Raw genomic sequence first — 24290 nt, 5'->3', positions numbered from 1 at the left:
CTGCGCCACCCAGGGATCCGCCCAAGTACTCATTTTCATCGAGTTCTGGAATTGGTTCTCTGTGGGACAACTTCCCTGTCCTCACTCACACTATCATGAGACATGCTAGGCCATCCATAGTTTCCTTTTTTGCCACTCAAATTTGTGGCTCTGTAAAGCCAATAGTCAAGACTTTCCTCAGTAACAAAAAATGGAATTTAGGAATTTAATTCATCAGTAGCCCTGGCCAGGTACACCGGGAAGTGTCATGTACATAGTATAAATTTTCATGTTGACGTCTAAACTTAAAATGGTGGTTTTGGCATACTGGATTATCCTAGCCATTTGCTGAGGAGAGATGGTTTTGATTCCTACCTGCCTTTTCTTTTTTTTTTTTTTTAAAGATTTTATTTATTTATTCATGAGAGACACAGAGAGAGAGAGAGAGAGAGAGAGAGGCAGAGACACAGGCAGAGGGAGGAGCAGGCTCCATGCAGGGAGCCTGCTCCCTGGGCTAAAGGCAGCGCTAAACCACTTAGCCCCCCGGGGGCTGCCCGTCCTACCTGCCTTTCATCTGACTCCTCCACTAGGTAGATAGCTCCCAGACCATAGGATTTCAGGTTGACCTATATGTGACAATTAATTACTTGAGTAGCTTTAAAAATAGACATTTCTAGTCTCTACACAAGACCAGTCAAATCAGAATCTCTCAGGTGGAACTTGTGCATGGGATAGGAACTGTGTCTTATCTTTTCCTCCCTAAATTCCCAGAAGAGCACTTAACTTAAGAAGTTAATGACCCCAGCTCATTTATTCATTTGTTCATTTATTCATTCACCACATATTTGGGTATGTGTTCTAGGCACTTCTAAGTGCTAGGGATATAGCAGAGAATAAAATGGTTAACTCTTATCAACATTCTAATGGTAAGAGATAGAGAAGTAGTATCAGGTGATGATGAAAGCTGTAAGACGAAGACATGGTAAGGGTATACAGTCACATAATTTATCAAATAAGAACACTTTGAGAATAATTATCTATAATTATGTCAGGACAATGCAGATGAAACCAGGACTGCCCTGAAATATATAGTCACTCTGGCCAAGGTGTTTAAAAAAACTGTGATTAAGGGAATGAGGTGCTTTTTAAAAACAATGTGCTGTGCAGGAAAGACATTTCCTAAATGGAAATATTTTAGCAGAAGCTTGAGGAAGATATAGGAGCTAGCGGTGAGAATATTAGGGGAAGAACATTCCGGGTAAACAGAACAGCATATACAGAGGCTCTGAGGTCGAGGTAAATTTGGCATGATAGAGGAAAATCACAAAAGCCAGTTTGACTGGAGTGGAATGAACAAAAGAGAGTTCTGCTGAAGAGGTCAAAGGAGTGGCCAAATTTCATACCTTTTAGGCCCATGGTAAAGACTTTGGATTCTACCTTGACATAGAAATTATAATTTACATTTTAAAATAATAATTCTGGCTGCTATGTGTAGAAGAACCTTGTAGAGTGGGAAGAGTGAAAGCAGGAAGATTAGTTAATAGTCTAGGGAAGAAAGTATTGTGGCTGGACAAGTGTAACTGTGGCAGTGATGAGATGTGATTAGATTTTGGACACATCTACGGCCATACCACCCTGAAAGCACCCGATCTCGTCAGATTCTGGACACATGTTGAGGGTAGAGCTGAGAGGATTTGCTGTTGAATTGGGTATGGGGTATGAGGGAAACTGAAGAGCCAGGAATGACCCCTCACTTTGTAGCTTGAGCAGTTAGAAGAATGTAGTTGTCATTCATTGAGATGGTGCAGATTGTGGGAAGCAGGCTTTTGGGAGCAAGGGGAAACAATGTAGTTTTGGATATGTGAAGATTGAAATATGATAGATATTCAAGTGGAGATGGTTAGTAGGCAGTTGGATAATGAAGACGAAAACTAAGAGTAGAAGCTAGCACTGCTTGCTACTGTATCTAAGGATATCCCCATTTCTAAAGCTATAGAGCAAACACATTGGTTCCTTCATTTGACATGAAGGTTAATTAGAAGGGCTTAATAGTCTATCTTTAAAAAAAAAAAAAGTATTGGACTGTGTTCTGCATTTGCAGAAGAGGGAGATTTATTTTCACAAAGCTTGGAAGTAAGGTGTTGTCCAGTGGTGGTTCTCTGGGAGAGATAAACTGTAATTCCTATAAACCTAAGCTAATTTACAGTTCCTATTACCCGGTTTTGTCAGTGAAGATCCCATTCAGGGAGGCTGACTGAATAAGAAATTACTTTGAGGCTAAAGAAATGAAACAGTTGACATTTGTATGTTTTATGGGTTTAGAGGGGAAAAATAGCCAACTCCAAGTCAAGCATAGTAAAATTTGAAAATAAAATATCAGTGAAGGCTCATGCAAGTTTCTCGCAAAGTAAGCATAAATCTACCTTTAAAACAAAAATCCTGTATTATCACTTAGAGTTCCCATTATTTATTGACTTCTTGCCTACAGGCCTCTAAAGAGGCAGCTGTCTTTTATTTTCAAATGCAAAGCAGATGAAAATTTACTCTACCAGGAAAATCTATATTAAGCAAAAGAAAATATTTGCAGTATTATTTGCTGTACTATTTTGACTTCATCACCTGCCTGAAACTCTTATATTTCATTTTCTGAAGAGTTAGCTAAATTGGAGATCAAGCATCTGAATGACTTGTTCTCAATGATAAGTATGTTTACATTGAAGCCAAGGTAACCCCTTGGTTTTAAAGTTTTGTGAAGTCACTGAAAAATGTTTCTTTGGTCAAAAATAATGTTCTTTTGAAATGAAATCAATGAGACCATAAGAAAAATGGAAACTGAAACTTTTTTTAAAAATCAGACTTCAAAGTTAAAAGCCAGGAAATTTTAGCTACATCACCAAAACCCTAGGTGCAGTCCTGGTGGTGGAAATAAATGGGCTAATTGCATAGATGAGTGGCCCAGAAAAGGACTTGTTGATTGATCATTTTTATTCATTCCTCTATTTTATTGAATACTTGCTATAAGTAGTTGCTGGACATGCAATGGTTAGCAAAATGAGTGGGATCCCTGCCTTCATTTAGCATCCTTCCAGATGCTAAAACAATTTTTACTCAAATCAACATGTAATCACACACTTCAGTGAGTGCTTTGGTGAAGAAGAGCAGGGTGCCGTGACAGAGACCAACCTAGTCTGAGGGAACTAGGAAGACCTTCTTTGGTGAGGAAACATTTGGCTGAACTCTGATGATTAAGCATTAACTAGATCAGAGGGAGATGGGTGGGAGCAATTAACAATGATCAAGGGATGGGAACCACATGTGCAAAGCCAGAATTGTGAAGGTGTGGCATGCAGAGAAAAGCCAGTGAGTGGGTCTGGAAAGTAGAAAGTGAGAGGGAGAATGGCTGGAGATGATTTGGGGATATAGACCTTCAGGCCTAATTAAGGATTCTGAAGACAAATAGGCAGGGAAGCCTGACTGGCTCAGTTGGTGGAGCGTGTGACTCTTGATCTTGGGATTGTGAATCTATGGAAAAAAAAAAAAAAAGAAAGAAAGAAAGAAAAATAGGCAGTCATTGAAACTGCTTTAATTAGGAAAATGACATGACTATATTTTTATTTTTAAACGTCAACTCTGAGGTAAGGGGAACTTTCACTTCCAGTAATAGATTAGGTAATTCAGGCTCATATTCTTACTGAGAAAACCCACAAAAGTTGAACAAAATATTTTTAAAATCGTCCTAGGAGCTAACATGAAGAATGAAGGTAACAAGATCTGAGAGAAGGAAACCCAGAGAGGTGAGCAAAACATTTAGAGCCATTTATCCCAAAGAGGGGGCTAAGAAGCTGAATAGAACTTTTAAGACTAAGAGGGCAAGAAGTATAAAAGTTGAAGTTTGAGGAAGATCAAGGGGAGTGATAACAGGCTATAAGTTGGGACCAGAAATAGACTCGGCCCTCCCAGCTTCAAATCCTCTCAGGTCCTCCAATTGGATTAAGGTGATCTAGGATTGCTAGTGGCCTTAACCTTTTGCCAGAAGCAAATATAAATCCTCCTTGGAGAAAGATAATTATTCTAGGCCTCAAACTACTTTTACAGTTATCTAAATGCAATATCTGACACTCAATTAAAAATAACCAGATAAGCATTCCCAAACTGATGGGGAATGTCAAAGGACACAAGCCAGATTAAAGGTTCTCCTGCTGGCCCAAATAGGACAGTTTGAATGATAAAAATAAGGATGGCAATTCATTATAACATACTGAATGATAAAGAATCCATGAGTTGATAAAAATACTCAAAGGGCAAAGGTACAAGAAGGGAGGGAAAACTCATTTTTACAGAGGAATGCCAGTGAATAAATGTATTTGGATTGATAACATTAAAACATCATTTTGTGGGGTGCTTGGGTGGCTCAGTTAGTTAAGCACCCAAGACTTGATTTTGGCTCAGGTCATGATCTCATGGTCCTCACATCAGGCTCTATGCTCAGTGGGAAGTTTGCTTGAGATCCTTTCTCTGCCTCCCACCTGCCCCCCACTCATGCACTCTCTCAATAAATCTTTTTTAAAAATCATTTTGTAACCACCAAAATAATAATTGATAAGAAAATAATTATTAATGGATAGTAACACCACTGACCACTCATCATGGGTCAACGATTAGAAAATAGCATGTTCACATAGTCTCCAAATATCTCCTTATACACTATTAATAACAAAAGGAAAGAGGTGATCTGACAATAGAGAAATCTGACACACAACACCTTAACCAAATGGTCACGCTTAAAATGACCATTAACAGACATTTTACACCTTCTGATATGGTGAAAAGAGGAGGAAAAACCATCATCCATGTAGTATTCTTTAAAATACATGTGGGTGTATATGTTTTTTAATTTAGCAAGCTTCTACTGAAGTGTGATTGCAGATAAGGCATGTTGTAAGGAGCTATTTTATTGGTCAAGATTAAAGCAACAATATTTCAAAGATTTTTTTCAAATTCCTACCTGGTCCTCCAAGACTCTAGCACTCTCCTGTATAAACTATTATCAGCAGAAACAGTTGTAAGTCTGAAAGCAGTGCTTTAATTAAGACAGTTTGGTTTGGAAATCTTTAGGAAATTTTGCCCACTGAGCTATGTATAGGTCAATTCACTTCAACAAAATGTCAGAGTCTCTTATGCCTTGGGAACTGGATGGGCACTGGGCACACATCTTCACAGAGCTTTGCTCAAAGGCAAATCTTCCCCTGGGAGATGTGTCTTTTTAAGCTGATGGTAGTCATTTCAATTTTAGTTTAAGTATTTTGAGTCTTGAGAGTAGATTTGGATTGGGATAGAGAACATGAGGGCATTTAAGCACCCAACAAGTAAAAAGATGGACTGTCCTGGAAATAACCGAGTGAAGAAATGGATGATGAATTTCAGTCATTCTTAAGAAAGTATGAGAGGGTCAAGGGATTTGGTTGTAAAGTTATTTGTTTTTGTTTTTGTTTGTTTTTTGTTTTTTGCAAAGAAGATGATCAGTTGGTTACTTGTTGACTGGTTAAGGAGAGAGAGCAAAGAATAAAATGAAGAGAAGAACATTATAGAAATTTCACAATAACATACCATAGCTACCTGATTTCTGTCTGGGGAGTAGGAGTCAGGCAGGTGGAAGAAACAAGTTCTAGAACACCGATTTTTAATATAAGCATGAGAGAACAATCAGACAAATCCAAATAGTGGGACATTTTATAGAACACTTCAAAAAAGTATCAATAGCATGAGAGAAAAAGGAAAAAAAAGCAGTGGAACTATTCTAGATTAAAGGGAATGCCTGATCTTTATGTAGATTCTGGATATTAGTAAAACATTATAAAGGATATCATTCAGATAATTGGGGATATTTGAATATGTACTGAATATTAGACATATTATGGTATCAATGTTTTTTTGGGAGCGAGATAGGTATTGTGATTATGTAGAAGAATGTCCCTGTTCTTTTTTTATATATATATAAAGATTTTATCTATTTATTCATGAGAGACACAGAGAGAGAGGCAGAGACACAGGCAGAGAGAGAAGCAGGCTCCATGCAGGAAGCGTGATGTGGGACTCTGTCTCAGGACTCATCATGGGTCAACGATTAGAAAATACTGACACTGCTGAGCCGAAGGTGGGGGCCCAACCGCTGAGCTACCCAAGTGTCCTAAATGTCCCTGTTCTTAAGAGAAAGATACATGTTGAACTATTTAGAGGGTGAAGCATCATGATAACTATAGAGTCTTTTCAAACGGTTCAGGGAAAAAAAATATATATATATATATAGTCCTCACTTTGCATTGTAGTGAAGCACTCAAATGACCATGTAAAGTGAAATTGTGCAAAATTATTTTCATAATCAGTGGGAGAAATTACCATTGTTTCATGACCTTTAAACATTTTTGTCAAAACATTATGATGGTCAGTTATAAATGTAGGGAAATAAAAAAAATAGTAAAAGTAATTTTTATTTGGTACACTAGAATGTAAAACATTAGAGAAATTGAGGATTGAAGTATTATATTTCTTTCTGAAAAACTTAAAGTAGTGTGTATGGTTCCTCTGATCGTATAACTCTTACAGTGAAGCATCTTCTCTGTACCTTTGCAAATTGTCATACTCCTAAGTTTGGATCAGCTTGAATCATTATCATTTTCATTTACAATGTTGTGAAATCTTCAAAAGTTCTTTTATTTTATTTTTTCAAAAGTTCTTTTAATGTGAATTTTCTGCCAATGTCACTTCCTCGTAGACATTTTTTATCTTTTCATCACAACCACTTTCCTCCTTAATCTTGGTAACTCTGCATTTAGTAAGTTTCTCTGGCTGCATATCTGGAGTGTTTCTAATGGTAGCAGTGTCAGTATTCCCAGTTATCTCTTCTGTAACTCTATTTGTGTTTGATTCAAATTTCACTTTCATTGTTACCACTTTTCTTTCCTACACTTTCATCTCCTTTGACCAATTTTCTCTTTCAAATATTATTTTTATAAAGTATCATATGAGACTCCATTGGTTAACTGTCCAACTCTTGATTTCAGCTCAGGTCATGATCTTGAGGTCATGTGATGGAGCTTCCCCATCGACTGTGCACTCAGTGCAGAGTCTTCTTGAGATTCTCTCCCTCTCTTTCTGCCCCCCTCTCTGAAATAAATAAATCTTTTTTAAAAAGTGTCATGAGAGTTGATCACTGGGAGAAAAGGAGGCAACTCAATTGTATGCTTTGTTATGCTTGAACTGAATAACATGTGCGGTGACCAGTCATTGACAAATTTTGAAAGAAGTGTTATGATTGGACACTGTTACTGATCATGATGGGCTTTTGTTAATTATAGGGTGATTTGAAGATTGACGCTCTGGCAGTGAAATTGTATTTATACAATTATAGTTAGCATACTATGGCAATAGAAATTTGAATCATGCCATATGTAACTGCCTGTGTATGTGTTTGTATACCAAGATATGTGTGTGGATCTCCATATAGAGGTACCCATTGTACTTATTCTTGCAGCTTTTCTGTAAGTTTTAAACTTACCATAATAAAAGTTGGAGGGAGAAAGGAAACACGTCATGAGGAGACAAGACAATAAAAAACCTATAGAAACAACAGACAATAAAAACAGACCAACAGAAAGTGAGCACTAGAGTAGGGGATTAAAGGTTGAGTATAGTGGGGAACACATGAAATGTCCCTTACAGACAGAAAGAGAGCCAGTTGGCCAAAGAAATATAATAGAATTGTTGGCAGTGTTGTGTTGAGGGCTAAGAGCTAGTGACCTGGAAATTATAGTCATATCAACTAGCCCTTTTGTGTTTCTCAGTTGTGGTGCACAGTTGCCTGGGTGCAGATGTGGAGGATATGAGCTTTTGAGTTCATCCAAGATTGAAATTTTTCCAGACTGATGTTATGAAATGATAAAGAGACAAAGGAAATTTTGGTATCGGCAAGAGAATTACTGAAAGTATAATAGACTGTGAAATCTAACCAGGCAGTGAGGGAAGCAGGAGATTGCTAGTGATGAGAGAAAGTAAAGGGGACCATGAATCGAAGAAGGGTCCCCTTAAGGTCACGTAATGGTCCTAGGGAGAATTGTTTAACAAGCAAACTGGCCATTTTCTAAATTAGGGAGCAGTGTTCTGTGTAAACAGGATGTTTAATTGGAACTCTTTCTGTTTTAGTTTTGGCTGAGGCCCTAAAGACTGAGAAGAAAACAATAGGTGCCATAATGAGGCGTTATATTGCCTCTGTGGGACCTGCAAAGAGATGGTCAGACTGGTCTTATGACCCTTAATCCATCACTCACCTGGAGTGTGTGCAAGCACTGGAATTGAAAAACTGAAAGCCAAGTGTTCTTTGGAGAATTTTTGGAGTACCTTGGTTTTTACTTCCACTTTCTCCTAGGTGAAGGCAGTGGTGCTCCTCTTTCAAATGACATGAGAGAGATACTTTAAGGAAGCCATTTGAAGAGCTTCTATTGTGACTCCTTGAGTTTGAAGAGTGTAAGGGCTGGTAAGAGAAGCTCTGACCAAATTAGGGTGTGCGAGGAGAATGGTGTGGTGGTAGGGGGCATGTAAGGGTGTATGGGAGCAAGCTCATATCCACCAGCAGCTAGGCAAGGGTTGGTGAGTATTTCTCCCCACCTAAATGCAGGCCTATGGGAGGAACCAGTCTGGAGCTATCCCAGATTCCATGACTAGCTTGAGGGAGTAGGCACCAGACGGCCAGGTGCTGAGGAAGAAATTGTAGGAAGCCAGTAGAAGGTAAAAGGCATTGTGTCCATCACGGGAGCTTACTGGAGTGTTCTAAGTGGGAAATAACTCCTCAAAACTCACAGAAATGCCCATCAAAGGAAAGAGTAAGCACCAAGGTTCTACTGTCCCGAAGGCCGCCATGGTGGACTGTATCTGTGGCAACCAAGTGAAACCTTGACAGCCTCTTCTCTTGATCCAATCCCAGAGGATACAGAGGCAGCTGAACTGGGGGGAGGATGGAGAGGAAAGAGAAACAACCCTAAGTACTCCTCTCCCCCTGCTTACCAGTGAGTGACAATAACAAGACGAGGAGAGGAGCTTTAGCTTTGAACATAGCTCAAATTCTATTGAACATTTGAATGATCGCACTGAGACTGATCTTGTGACCAAGAGTTCCAAGAAGAAATTTTATGACCTGAAAGCCAGAAAAGTTAATGGTCTGCTCTAGTAACAAAAAACAAACAACCAAACCACCCCCCCCAAGAACTAGCTTAGAAAGGGGGTTGAAAGGGCAATTGGGAGCAAAAAAAGAACTCACCTTATAATTCTGCCCTTTAGAGTTGCAGCTCATTCCGGGTAATACTGATTACCCCAGATTAGTGAGATAATGCTGGCAAGGTCCAGAGTGTGGCTGTGGGAGTGGCAGGATGTGATGGAGTGGAATAGAAGGTCACTGAGGGCGAAGGAGGTCAAGAAATAAGAGACCTAGTATTAGATGAGTCACCTTTGTGGATGGCAAATATGGGAGTAGAAAGACTACATGCCATGTGCCCAAGGACATTCATACTCAAACTTCAGAGTTTATTAGAATCACCTAGAGAGCCATTAAAAGATACAGAGACAGGCCTGTTGAAGTAGGATAGGACCTGGGCTTCTACATATTTTTACCAAGTTCTCAGGTGGTCTGGAATATACAACAGAGTTTGAGAACTCCTGCCCAATATTTAGTGGACAGAACTAATTGGTCAGTATATAACAGTATCTACCAGAAAAAAGGAAGAGAGGGTACTTTATCCAAATAGCAGGGGCCCCTAGGACGCAATTTTTTGTTATAAAGGGGTAAGGACATAGAGGTCTGGAAACAGTAATGGGGACAAGTAGCCTCCTAACCCATTACCCATAACTACCACTTTTCTTTCCTGCCTCCTTCTTTCCTTCCCTCCCACTCTCTTGTGAAAAGTTATAAGTGTCAAGTGTTGACTTGTGTCTCCTAAAAAAATATGTTACAATCCTAATCTCTAGTACCTTAGGATGTAAACTTATTTGGAAATAGTGTTACAAAAACTTGGAAATAGATGTAATTAGTTAAGATAAAGTCATACTAGAGTAGGGTAGGCTATATTTGATTATATAATCAAATATAATTGGTGTTCTTAAAAAAAAGAAAAAAGATGGTCATCTGAAGACCTAGAGAATGCCATGTAAGGATGTAAGCAGAGATTAGTATTACACAGCTATAAACCAAGGAATGCGAAAGGTTTCTGGACAACTAGAAAGAGGCAAAGAAGGATTCCCTTACAAGTTTCAGAAGAAGCAAGGCCATGGTGACACCTTGATTTTGGGCTCCTGGCCTCCAGAACTGGGAGACAATACATTTCTGTTGTTTTAAGCCACCCATTTATGACACACTGTTATGGCAGCCCTAGGAATCTAATATAACAAGACATTTATTTTTTGGTATATACTATAAATCATCTCTTACATTCTGCCCATGTTGTATCCCTGTCCCCTTTCCATTGAACTTACAGTCTCAGGACACAGAGAAACCATATGTAAGTCAATGGATGTCACTAGAACAAGAACAAGGTTACTGCTTCTCCACATATTTAAGCTGAAACACAATATACTTTGTGTTTTTGTTGGAGTAGTGTGGCCACACACTGGCTTCTGCAGTTATTATTGACAAATGAATCAATTCATATAAGATGGGAACTTATTTACGTAGGTGCATATTAAAGTTTTTGAAAAGAGGAAAAGAAGCCTATAAGATACACGTACATGCTACGCTCACAAGAAAACATTCCCATAAGGAATTATGAGTCTTCATCAAAGTACTGAAGAAATTTTTCAGCCGTCATACGTAATGGGTTCTACTTTCAAAATCCCCTCCTCCTCCTATGAGCTTCATGGCTCTTCTCCCTTTCCCAATATTGAAAGAATGGCCCAGATGTCACACTAACTGACCTCAGGAGAAACTAAGCTCCTCATTTATTTAACAAAGGCTGCAGAAACCAGCAGACGGAACATGCCACTCACAGCAGGAACTAAGAGAGGCAGCATATCTCAGTAAGCTTTCTACAACTTCCCACGGTCCTATGAGGGCACAGCTGCCCTCTGACATGTCAGTTCAAGGTATACCTTGCAGCCCAGAAATGCTACCTCTAGAGATTTCGTTTACAGAAAAACCTCGAGGGGCCAAGTAAAGGACTAAGGTGGCTTGTAGATCTTAGAGATTAGAGTTGTTACCAGCTGTGCTGAGTAGTCCAAGATGAATGTTTGGAAGAGGAATTAGGTGCTGAATTTTTTACATCATACCTTTAACAGGGTTTGTTAAAAGGGAATCTGGGCTAGTGATTCTTGTCCAAGCTTTGCACATACATGGTTTCAAGACTCTCTCTCCAGTCAATTGTGCCTTCTGCAAGGCATTTTCACTTGGATACTCTGCAGCTACCGGAAGCTCAGCATCCCTAAAAATTTAGTTTGTCTCAGCCCCATCTGCCTCCCTTAAATCTGTCTCTCTTGAATTTCCTTTTTGCATGTTCTCCTAAACTCCCCAAAAAGTTATTTGTTTGTACTGTCTCAAACTCACCTGTTCAATTTCACCTGCTGTCCAGTCTATCTTCAGCATCCTTCACATTCCTGAAACTGCCTGCTTAAGGCCTCCAGTGACCCTGATGTCATCCAGTCTGATAGTCACTTTACTCTCCCCCTGCTCACTTCTCAGTAGCATCGAGCTGCGTACTTCTCAGCTGACTGTTCTTTTCTCTTGATCTCTGGTACATTACACATTCTGGTATCCTTTCTGCTTCCTTTCCCTTACATCTTCTCTATCTCCTTACATTTTCCTTTGGAATCTCTAAAATACAGAGTTCCTGTAATATATATTTAAATATCATCAATATATGCTGATCAACCATATATATCTAATAGGCTCCAGACTTGTAAATGTAATTACTAACTTGACATCTCTCTCAATGTCTTTCAGGCATTTCAGACATCATACAGCCACAACCAAACTCTTGATTCCCTTTCAAGACCTCCCATCTCAACCTGTTCTTTCCCAATCTTGCAACTCAGTAAAGGGAGCATTCCATTTCATGCAATTGTCCAAGCCAGAAACCTCCCTTTCCCTTATCTCCTGCGTCTGGTCCATCTGTAAACCCTATGGTTCCTACCTTTACAGTAAATCTCAAACATACTTCTCTTCATCCCCCTTCTGCCACTTTGGTCTAAGCCAATACTTGGTCTCCAAACTCATTTCTCCAACACACTTCTTACCACCCTTTCCCCAGCCCTACTCTCAGAACAGTCAGAGAGTAAACTCTTAAGAGCTTCTTACTATAACCTACAAGGCCATGCATAATTTGGCTTTTGCCAGCCTCTCCAAGCTCATCTCATTCTGTGCTCTCCTGCTTCCACAGAACCTAAACCTGCTGTCCTTTTGGTGCCTCAGACCAGCCTAGCTCTTCCGGCCTCATGCCTTTTGCATAAACTGTTCCCTTCCCTTGAGCACTCTACAAATTCCTTTAATGTGTGTTCCCATCACCTGATTACACTTCACACTAGTTTCAGGGTTTGACACACAGTAGGCTCTTGGTAAGTGTTTGCTGAAATAGGGCAACACATGGACCTGACCAGAAAATTCCTCCAACGACCCATTGGTCAGAGACTAGGACAAGGTGAAACCACCTACTCTGTGCCAGAAAACACCTGTTTAGAAAAACAGTGAAGTTCAGAGACATCTAAGACTGGTCCTCCTTTTCCTTAGGGCTTCTATCATCTCATTGGGCAAGTAGTAAAGTAACCCAAGTATTGAAAGAATATTTAGCTAGTGTGAGACCATTTAAATGTCTTCAGAAAATGGTAGGGTATAAATCACAAATAATAAATACTCACATAGGCAGCAACAGTATAGAAAGATGACTACTTACCGAATAATTAGTATAGGCTCCCGGTTCCCATCATTTTAATCACCAAGGATTTGTTTCATTATCCTTTTCCTATAAGGACCTCATATTTACTTTAAAAAATCTCTTAGTAAACTATATTTATCATGTAATAATTTACTTCTCCATTCCTACTTAGACACATATAACCCCTAATTAATCAGCATGCTATGACAATTGGAAGCCAAAAGTAGGACCAGGAAGCTCTGTCTTAGTATTGACAGAATTTTTACTGGGCTCTTTGAAATATTTAAAATATCTTGCAAACTCCCACCTGTTATTCTATTCAAAGCCTTAGCCTATGTAAAGAAAATAATACATATGGTTCATTTAGCTCTTTTCTTAAAAAAAAAAAAAATCTGCCTGTGGCTCTTTGCTGATTAGTAACTGTAAAGTGAAATATATTCCTTGGGGGAGAGGAACTCTTATCATTGTGGTATTTTGATAATAAGGTAATGGAAGTTTAGCTAGTCTACCAGAGCCAAAATACACAGCAAGCCGCAGAGCACTGCTCGACGTCAGTGCAGATGCCACTGTGGAATCTAACACGCCTCCTCTTTTCTCCAGTGGTTACCATGCAGCAGTAGAGAGAAAAATGAGGAGGAAAAAAATGAATAAAACTTTCCTTTTGAGTGAAACTATTGGGTATCTTTTTATTCTGTCTTTATGGTAGGAAGTATTACTACATACTAGTCTAAATTAATCTAACCACTAAAAACTTCTTCCTCTGTACTTGTTATGGGGTTTTAATCATTTTAGACATCTTTAGTTTTTTTTTAATATTTATTTATTCATGAGAGACACAGAGAGGGGGAGAGAGAGGCAGAGACACAGACAGAGGAAGAAGCAGGCTCCATGCAGGGAGCCCAATGTGAGACCTGATCCCGGGTCTCCAGGATCACACCCCGGGCTGAAGGCGGCGCTAAACCACTAAGCCACCGGGGCTGCCGGACATCTTTAGTTCTTAAGTAATTTCCACCAAGGGAAGGAGGAACATGTGAAAGTTTTATAGCCATAAAATGAACACTCATTCACGTGCTTGAAGGGTTTGAAATAAACTGATGATAGTTTTCAAGCTGTCACTTTGAGAACATTTCCTAAAAACTGACCGTATCCACAAAATTGTTATTTTTATTAGAAGTATTGCAGATATGCAAGCAAATCATGTTATATAAGTCCTAAAGAAGAATGTTATTGAGCAGCTTAACACCGGAACTCAAGATACTTCAATTCATAATTTTACTAACAGGTGCTGAATCTCCCATATTTTTATAGCTTTAGTGTGGGAAGTAAGCTGTAGCTTAGTTGGTGGAAATCTTATCTTACTAGACAAATGCTTGATATATCAAGACTATTTGGTTATTAATGTACCTCATGGTAGATCCAAATTTTTACTTTTTCTGTCAGGATGTTCACAATATCCTCACCTTAAAGGACACTACAAATGAATGTCTTCTTCCACATTTAAGCCACAGACAAAAGAGCTATAGTGATTCTTCTGAGGTTATACATAGCCTCTGCAGAGCTGAAATCTAAAGCTGTAGGTTCTTTTTCATTAGGTATATAAACATTTTTCTTTTATTGTGGTAAAATATAAATAATATAAAATATGCCATTTTAACCATATTTCAGTGGCATTAACTACATTCACAATGTTGTGCAACCATCATCAAAACTTTTCTATCACCCCAAAGAGAAACACAGTATTTATTCACAGTTCATCCACTAAAAATATATATATATTTATCAAATACCCACTATGTATATTATCCTGTGCTTGATATAGGAGATGAACAGTGAACAACACAGAGTGCCCTATTTTCAAATATTTGTACCTTTCTGTGAATGGTCAGGTGACCAATAAAAATCACAGTAATAATATTAATACTTGCCATTTGATCTAAGAACTTTATCTGTGTTGACTCATTTAATCCCAACAACAATTCTGTGAAGTAGGTGCTGTTACTATCCTATTGCCGTAGATGATAAAACTGAGAGGCAAAGGGAGATTAAGTAAATTGTCCAAGGTCGCACAGCTAATAAGAATGGGAGCTGATTTCTAACCCAAGCTGATAGGTTCAGAGTGTGTGCCCTTAGAGCACTATCTGTAACTTTTTTAAGGAGATAAATTTCCATAAAATGCACCCAATTTAAGCTATGGTTTAATGAGGTTTTTTTTTTTTAAGATTTTATTTATTTGAGAGTAACAGAGAGCAGGCACATGCCTGGGGGAGAGGCAGAAGGAGAAGCAGACGCCCCACTGAGCAGGGAGCCTGATTTAGGGCTCAATCCCAGGACCCCTGATCTCAGTATCCTGGATCATCACCTGAGACGAAGGCAGATGCTTAACCAGCTGAGCTACCCAGGCACCCCGGTTTAATGTGTTTTAATAAGTAAATACAACCATTGTACAACCACAGTCAGGAAACAAATTTTCATCACCTTAAGATATTGTAAGGTACCCATTTTCAGTCCAGGTCCCTGACCCACGACTCCTAATCTTAGGCACCCCTAATGTGCTTTCTGTGACTATAGATTAGATTTTGCCTTTCTAGAATTACATATAGATAGAATCATATATATGTACTCTTTTATGTCTAGTGTCTTTTGACCATTGATACTGTGGCATGTGTTAGTAGTTCCTTTAAATAGCTGAATAATATTCTATCATATGGGTATCTTGTGATTTATCAACTTATCTGTTGACAGACATTCGGATTGTTTGCACCTTTGAATTATATGAATAAAGCTGTTGCAAACATTCATGTACAGGTATATAGTGATACAAGTTTTCATTTGTTTTGGTTAAATAACTGAGTGTGATGCATAGGTTGTATGGTAAGTGCATATTTAACTTTTTAAGAAACTGCCTAATTATTTTTCAAAAAAATTGTAGCATTTCATGTTCCCACCAGCAGTGTATGACCGCTCTAGTTGCTCCATGTCCCTGCCAACAATTGGTGTTTCAGTCTTTTTAATTTTAGCCTTTCTAATAGATATGTAGTAGTGATCCACTGTGGTTCTCCTTTACACTTCCCTAGAGACTAGTGATATGGAGTATCTTTTCATGTGTCTACTGGCCATTTATGTATTTTCATTTGTCAAGTATCTGTTCAGATCATTTGCTCCTCGTTTCATTGGACTGTTTTATTTTCATACTATTGAGTTATAGGACTTCTTTATATATCTTGGATACCTGTCTTTTGTGAAATGTGCATTTTGTAAATATTTTCTTCCAATTTCTGGCTTGTCTGTTTATTTCTTTAATATTATCTCAGAGCAGAAGGTTTTTTATTTCTATGAAGTTCAATTGATCACTTTTTATGATTTTCCCTTATTTTTAGGAAACTTTGCTTATCCCAGATTTAAAGATTTTCTTCCATATTTTCTTATGCACTCTTTTACAATTAAGTATGATGTTAATTGCAGGCTTTTGTAGATGTCCCCATCTACAGCTTTAGGAAGTTCCCTTCTCATGAATTGCTGACAGATTTTATTATAAATGAAATACTTATCAATGTCTCTTCTTATCTATTGAGATGATCATATTATGTTTTCCTTTATCCTATTAATATGGTGAATTACATTAGTCAGTTTTTGAGGTTGATTTGAAGTTTATTTTCTGGGGATAAACTCACTGAATCATGATATAGTATAATTTTTAACACTGTTGGATTCAATTTGCTAATATTTTGCTAAGGATCTTTGCATGAACATTCATGAATGATATTGGTCAATGGTTTTCTTAGATCTTTAACAAGTTTTGATATTAGTGATGCTGGCTTCATAAAATGAGTGGATATATATTCCTTCCTCCCCTCTATTTTTTGAAGGAGTTTATCTAGAATTGATGATATTGTTCCTTAAATATTTGATGAAATTCACTAGTAGAGTATTCTGGGTCTAAGACTTGGGCGCAGATTAGGACTTCAATTTTTAAAATAGATATTAGGAATTTAATTTCTTTAATAGATATGAAGCTAAGCTAAGGTTTTCTACTTGAATTGATGTGTTTCTTAATGAATTTGTTCATTTAATTTGTCAAATATATTGATAAATTTATTATAAACTTCATTATACTCTTAATATTTATAAAACCTGTAGTGATGTCCCTTCTTTAATATATAAAATTGGTGTCTTCTTTCTTCTTGTCTATTGATTTCATTGATCTTTTCAAAGAACTAGCTTTTGGTTTCATTCATTTTCTCTTTTGCCTAGTTTATTTTATTGATTTTTGCTCTTACTACTTTCTTCCTTCTGCTACTTTGGTTTAAATTCTCTTTTTTTTATAGCTTCTTAAGTTGAAAGCTTTGATTCTTGATTTTTTTTCTTTAAGATAAGATTTTAAGTTATAGATCTTCTTAGTACAGTTTTTACTTCACCCCACAAATTTTGCTATGTTGTGTTTTCGTTTTCATATTCTTTGAGGTGTTTTCTAGTTTTCCTGAATATTTTGTTGGTACACAGGTATAGAATTGTGTAGTGTAATTTCCAAATATTTAGGAATTCTCTGGACATTTTTCTCTTATTGATTTCTAGTTCCTCTGGAGTCAGAGAATATACTCTGAATGATTTCAATTAAGATTTGTTAAATGGCCCAGAATATAGTTTATCTTGCTGATTACTTTGTGTGCACTTGAAAAGAATGTGTATTTGGCTGTTGTTGGATGGAATAGTCTATAATTGTCAAATAGATCAATTTGGTGGTGGTTCAAGTATTCTGTCCTTATTGATTTTCTGTCTATTTGTTCAGTTGATTATTGAGACAGAAGTATTGAAATACCTGACTGTAATTGTGGATTTGTCCTTTTTTCCTTGCATTTCTATTAGTTCTCACTTCATGTATTTTGAAACTGTTATTATGTGTGATCAAGGACACTCCATTCTGGCTGGTCAGAACTCGAATGTCTTTTATGCCTATCTGAGCACTGGACATTGGCTAACAGCTCACCAGTCGTTATAGAAGCTCTTACAACATACCAGATACTGTTTTAATCAATCAATATAGGCTAGATTATAAGCAACCCTCAAAGCTCAGTGGCTTATAACTTGTAACAAAGTTTTTTTTTTTCCTTACTCATGCTATGTGCCCACTGCATGTTGACCGTGACTATTTTAAGTCCTCTTTACTTTTGGACTCAGTGATAGAACAGTTTCTTTTTGGAACATTGCTGGTTGTTATGGCAGAGGGAAAAGAAAACATGACAAACTGTGTACTGGCTTAAGTTTTCTGCCTCAAAGTGTCATATGTCAGCTCCATTCATATTTCATTGATTAATCAAGTCTCCTGGCCAAGGCTGACATTAGTAGGATTGGAGAGTCTAATCCTCCCCCTGGTGGGAGCACCAAATAGTTGTGAATAAAATAGTCTACCATACTGTGTTAAGCATTTAAACACTTTTCTTCTTTAATCTTCATGACAGCCTTCTAGAAATGGTACTATTATTGTCTCCCTTTAGAAGAGGAAATGGAGATTCAAAAAGTAGTCTGGTAAAAGTCAAGTAATCAAATGGTAGCGAGGCACCTAATTGGCTCAGATAGTTAAGTGTCTGACTCTTGATTTTGACTCAGGTCATGATTTCAGCATCTTGAGATGCAGCACTGCATTGAGCTCCACACTTGGTGTGGAGGCTGCTAAAGAGTCTCTCCTTCTGCTCCTCCCATGCTTGTTTGTGCTTTCTCTCTGTCTCTCTCTCTCCTCTCTCCTCCTCTCCTCTCTCTCTCCCTCTCTTTCTCTCTCTCTCTCTCACACAAACATAAATAAATCTTTAAAAAAATCAAATGATAGCACCTGGATCCAGCTTATCAAACTCCACTGTAATTGTGCTGTCCTGCCATAAGAAAAGGAAGAGGAAGGAAGGAGTGAGGGAGTTTGGGAAAAGAGGAATAGAAGAAGGAAATGAAAGGAGACACTAAAAATATTTGTAAACTACTTCCTATGGAAATCTTATCTGGTGATCAGAAAGGGGTTGGAGATGAGAATGTAGAAAGGCAGAAAAGAGAGAAACTCCTCTTAACTTAGTTCTTCCCAGTCCTTATGTCATCTGTCCACTCCAAACCATATGACCTTATTTCATGTCATCCCAAGAAAGCCCAGCTCCTCTCTCTCCACGTTCCAAAGGCCCCAACCTCATTACCTACATTGAGGTTCCCTCAAGTCCCAGACTACATTGATTATTCTGTTTATATGGTACAAGAAAAAAAAAGTTAAAACATAAATTTGGCATTGACCAAAGATATTTCTATAATTTAATCATGGCTTGTTGTAAAAATCCCAACCCTTGACAATTTTGTGTTACTGTCTCTGGAAACAGGTATGTTAGTGATTTATATGAATCAAGTTGCCCTTTGAACCAAAGTCTATATCCAAAGCTTTCTGAAGCAATACTATGAGAATTGGAGGTGGTTATAGCTTATTAACACAATGTTAGAATTATATTTTAAAAATAAACTGGAAAATATTAGCATGTTTAAAATGCTTAAAATCTATATTATATAAAATATACAAAAATATTAAGTCCTTACTAGTAAATGAACTGGGGAAAGAAACACTTCATTCAAGAGGAGATCACTAGTAAACATATATATGAAAACTGGTTCAATCTCACTAATTTATAAAAGAAATGCAAATTAAAACAATGAAAACCATTTTACATTTATTAATGGGACATACAACATTCTAAATGTCACTCCTTGGTCACTTTTTTTTTCCCCAGCAAAATTGTTATAATCTGAAAGTGCTGGTTTTACTTTTTGTTGAGAATCATTTGGTAGCAACATATAGCAAGCTCATATGGGTTTAAGGTTATAGTATTTAAACCTGTATTTTTCTGAAATGGACTCTCAGCTTGTCCCAGTATTCTAGAGGGGGAATGTAGCCACTTGATATACCTCTGATAGAGAACTGTCTGTCTCTTATGGAAAAGGTGGGAGGCCATGGGTGGAGTCCCTAGAGCCCCTTGGTCACTGAGTGAAGTAAAAACCTCTTCATATCCGGGCTTTTGACCTTTATTTAATCCTACCTCATAGAATGTATTCTGAAGAAATAATCCATAAGGAAAAAAAGCTAAATAAATGAAGATTGACCACAGTATTAATTATTATGGAAAAGATTACAAAATAAATGCCCAACAACTGGGGAATAATTAAAAATATGGTGTAGCTATTAAAATACAAATTAGAAAGATTACATAGCAGCATGGAACATGCTTCTCAAATAGTATTAACTGAAAATGGGAGAATGCACTCATTCCAGTTATTCACCAGAATTAGAAGGGAGCAGGGTCAAATGAAAAGTTAGTTTTGCTGAGGTGACAGGATTCTGAGCACAAGTTCTCTCTCACTTATTTAGATTTATTGTGTAATACAGATAGAATATTTATGTAAAAGGAATTCCATTTTTAAAGAAAAGGAGAAATAGGACACTATGATCTTTTTCTACTTGGCTTCTCATTGGAGTCTCCAGGATTCCATTAAAATGCAAAATTCAAAATCATCTTTATTTTTGGTTTATAAATATATTATAAACTTACTCTGAATTTGAAATGGTCATCCACATGGGAGGATTTATGTGTTGATAAATAGCTCTTTTGTTAATCCATTTAGCTCCAAAGACTAGGGAATGTGTACTAATCATATTGTACACTTGTTAAATTTTTTAAGTCACAGGGAAATATGTAGTGTATTTGTAATGTCAGCACAGAAGAAACATATTTCTGCTTTGAACTACAACTACATTTCAGGTGAGGAATCTCTCCATTTAAAATAGTGGGCTTAAAAAATAAATAAAAATAAAATAAAATAGCGGGCTTAATTGTTAATCTAAACAAGTACAATAAATACACAATTTTATCTATGTTTCTGGATTTTTGAATACTTTCACAGTGGGTTTTTTTTTTTTTGGTCTTTTTGTTTTTTGTCACCATCATATCAAATATATTATTCCAGTGGCACTAACACAGCTGGAGGTGCTCATTGTGACACTGCATGAAGTTTCCTGCCTTCTAGCAAACATGTGTGGTATCTCTTCTCTAAAGAGAAAGGTCTACTGCTTGTTCCTTCCCCCTTTCTGGGGGAAAATCCTCTACGCCATTTACCCAAATAAACCTCTTAATGCATTATTATTATTTTTTCTGACATTTGAGATTCTGAAATGGAAAAAAAATGTGTTGAGTGTTCCATCCCACTTCTCCATCCCCACCGGCCAAATAAGTCCCCCCGGGCATTTCTCTTCCCTCTGAAATCTTGAAATAAATATTGTAAGAAGTAGCATCAAGTATTCACATTGAGTGATGACATTGAGCAGGCCCCAGAACCTGTCAGATGGAGTGTCACTGTCTGAACAGTCTTGAGGTGTCATGGAGAATGTTGCTGTGGTCGATCATCGGCCGGGTGCAGGGGCTATGCTGAGTCCCACCGAGGGTGGTCGGCTACAGGGAAGGCTGCCTACAGTTTGTCCAGGAAGTTGTCCAGGGCCAGGATGCCTCCCTTCAGGCCTTTATGCTTGCTTGTTTCTGCCACCAGCTGGCTAGAGTGGCTGGTGTTGTTGAACCAGGATCTGCCAGTGGTCAAAAACACAGTGGGGGAAGGTCTGACCACCAGTGCTGGACCTCAGGTCAGTTATGAAGCCAAAGGACTCATTCATGGGCAGTTAGGCCTTCACAATAAACGGGGTGCCAGTCACCTGGGACTCCTCAAAGATGTGACCCTGTTTCCTGTTCAGGACACTGTAGATGCCACCAACCACTTCCTTCTGGACACTGAATCTCCACAAGGTAGATAGGCTTCATAGGACAGGCCTGGGCAGTCAGCACACTGGTGTAGAGGCAGTGCTGGGCAGCGGGGATGATCTGGCCACCTCTGAGGTAGATGGTGTCCACATGCAGGGTCACATCAAGGACATCGAAGCACATACCACACATGTACTCACACAGAGCCCTCTCTTTGGTGGTCCACAGGAAGCCAGCTACCGTGCTATCCTGATCTCACTGAGGTACTGCACACCCTTGGTTATGTCAGTGAGGACGATGGGGCCGGTGCCATTGGGCCTGAAGCACCGGATCACATGGGCCTCAGCCACATCTCACTCACACTTCTCGGCCAGATAGTGGGACTGCTGCTTGAGCTCCTGATGGGTGGCCATCCTGCCCGTTCATATTCTCGGCCAGGCTCTCAGGGAAGGGCCATGCCTTCATGTACCGCTGATTGCACTTGTTGGGGTACTTGGGCAGGCACAGCACATTCGACTTCTCACTGACAGTCTTGCAGTAGGCGACTATGGGGTCAGAGTTCTTGATGGGAATGCATGCGTGTTCCTCTTCCTGGTGCTTCAGACAGATCTCCCGGTGTAGCTCCTCAGCCTCTGCAATGGTGTGCTCCCTGACTCCTTGTGATGCACTGCACCATGGGGTCTGACTTGGCCAGCTATTTCAGACCCTCCACTAGCTTGGGAAGGGGAGGCCACCAGATTCTTGGCCTCCACAGTGACCTCAACAGTGGGTCTCAAGCTGAACCTTATGACTTGCACATTGTGGGCATGCAAGGGTGTTGATGGTGCTAGTCTTCCACCAGGAACTGGTCCACGCCTCCCAGACCCACCATGTTCCCACAAGGCACATCTTCAATGGGTTCCACGTAACGGCCAGTTACCAGGATCATTCTCTGGATGGCCTGCAGGTACAGGTCCTCCTTCTTCCCAGGGGTGTAGTTGGACCCCATGATCCTGATCTTCAGGCCAGTGAGCATCAGACCTGAGAACACATGGACGAAGGTGTAGAACTGACCTTTGTCAGAGGTCGGCACGATTTTGGAAGTGTGCATCATATGGGGGCCTTTGGGGTCACAGCTTATAATGCCCAGGCTTCCTCGTTGCCAGGGGCCCCTCATGCAGGAGATCACAGCAGATGGAGCAGATAGATGGTGATCATTGGCAGCAGAGCATCCCTGGCAGGAAGCCAGCGGCACATCACAGCCTTGAGAGCAGTTTGCCTTCTTGGTCTTGGTCTTCACTGTCTAGCTTTTCAATCAGCCTGCTGTCTGCCCTTTCTTAAAGCTCATGGTTGCGTCAAGCACCCTGAAGGTAGGGCCTGAGAGATGCTGACAGCCATGGGGCCTTCCTGCCATCAGGCCTCGTGCTGACTTGCCAAATCCTTGCCAGGGCCTGGATCAAAATACCGGTCGCCTCACAGCTTCTTCATCACGTCCAGCAAATTTGGCCACATACGTCTCTACAAACTGCTTCAAGGTGAAGGCCCAACCATGGAGTCCAGACCCGAAGCCACCAGTCCCAACATGTTGTTGCCCTTGGCGCCACTCTCCCCTTCCCCATGGGTGGAAATGATATTGACACTCCACAATGTTCCGGAAGGCTGGTAAGCTCCTCAGGTTCCAGTTACATCTCGAACAGAGCCCAGTCCACCTTGTTCATCATCAGCACAGGCTTGCTATGATCAGCAATGGCCTGCCACAGCATCATCTTTGTCTGCTTGTGTCCATGTGCACACACACACACAAGACACGTGGTTCACCACCACCAAGGCTCCGCCGGTGGCACGGAGGGTGGCAGTCACCTCCTAGGAGAAGTCCATATGTCAGGGGGAATTGAGGTTGATGAGAAAGCTGTAGCCATCCTTGCTCTGCTTAATAAAGTTCAAGTTGTTCTCTGAGAGCTCGTAGGAGAGAGAGATGGCCCTTGACTTGGTGATGCAGCATTCCTGCTCGCCCTTCCAGGCATCCATGAAGCAGGTATCCCCAGCGCAGGCGGAAGCAGTGATACCAACCTTGCACGCCAGTGAGTCCATCAGCATAGATCTGCCGTAGTCCACGTGGGCAATGATAGACATGTTTCAGATGTTGGCCTTCTTGTCCATCATGGCCCAGATCCCGTCTGCTGTGAGGTTTGCCAGGTGGTGGGGGGCGGTGGATTCTCTCAGGCAGAGCCACTGAGCGAGTTGTGCCGAGGACAGTGCCAATGATGGCAGAAGAGCTCTCGTAGTGTTTTTATTGTACTTTTCAGATTAACAGCTGGAGCCACTGCATTATATTTAAAAGTGCTTCACCTGAGGAGAGGTTTGGAGGTTGAAGAAAGTCATTTAGTATATTATTTAGAAAGTAATAAGGATGCCTGGGTGCTCAGCAGTTGAGCCGCTGCCTTCGGCCCGGGGCGTGACCCCAGGGTCCCGGGATCGAGTCCCACATCGGGCTCCGTGCATGGAGCCTGCTTCTCCATCTGCCTCCGTCTCTGCCCTCTCTCTGTGTCTCTCATGAATAAAGAAATAAAATCTTAAAAAAAAAAAAAAAAAGTAAAATAGGGCATCCCGAGTGGCTCAGTGGTTTAGCGCCACCTTCAGCCCAGGGCGTGATCCTGGACACCCG

At 39.5% G+C, this 24290-nt stretch overlaps 1 protein-coding gene and 1 pseudogene across 1 annotated transcript in view; both read right to left on the bottom strand.

Annotated features, from left to right (window-relative positions):
* TIPARP (TCDD inducible poly(ADP-ribose) polymerase) overlaps positions 1-24290 on the bottom strand; it is a 90148-nt gene that overhangs the window by 36785 nt on the left and 29073 nt on the right. The window lies entirely within an intron of this gene.
* LOC129507277 (elongation factor 2-like) lies at positions 21291-24007 on the bottom strand (annotated as a pseudogene).

Source organism: Nyctereutes procyonoides, unplaced genomic scaffold (genome assembly GCF_905146905.1).
Source record: "Nyctereutes procyonoides isolate TBG_1078 unplaced genomic scaffold, NYPRO_anot_genome, whole genome shotgun sequence".
Taxonomy (NCBI): domain Eukaryota; kingdom Metazoa; phylum Chordata; class Mammalia; order Carnivora; family Canidae; genus Nyctereutes; species Nyctereutes procyonoides.
The sequence above is the reverse complement of the archived record's forward strand: the minus strand, read 5'-3'. Positions and strand labels throughout refer to the sequence as shown.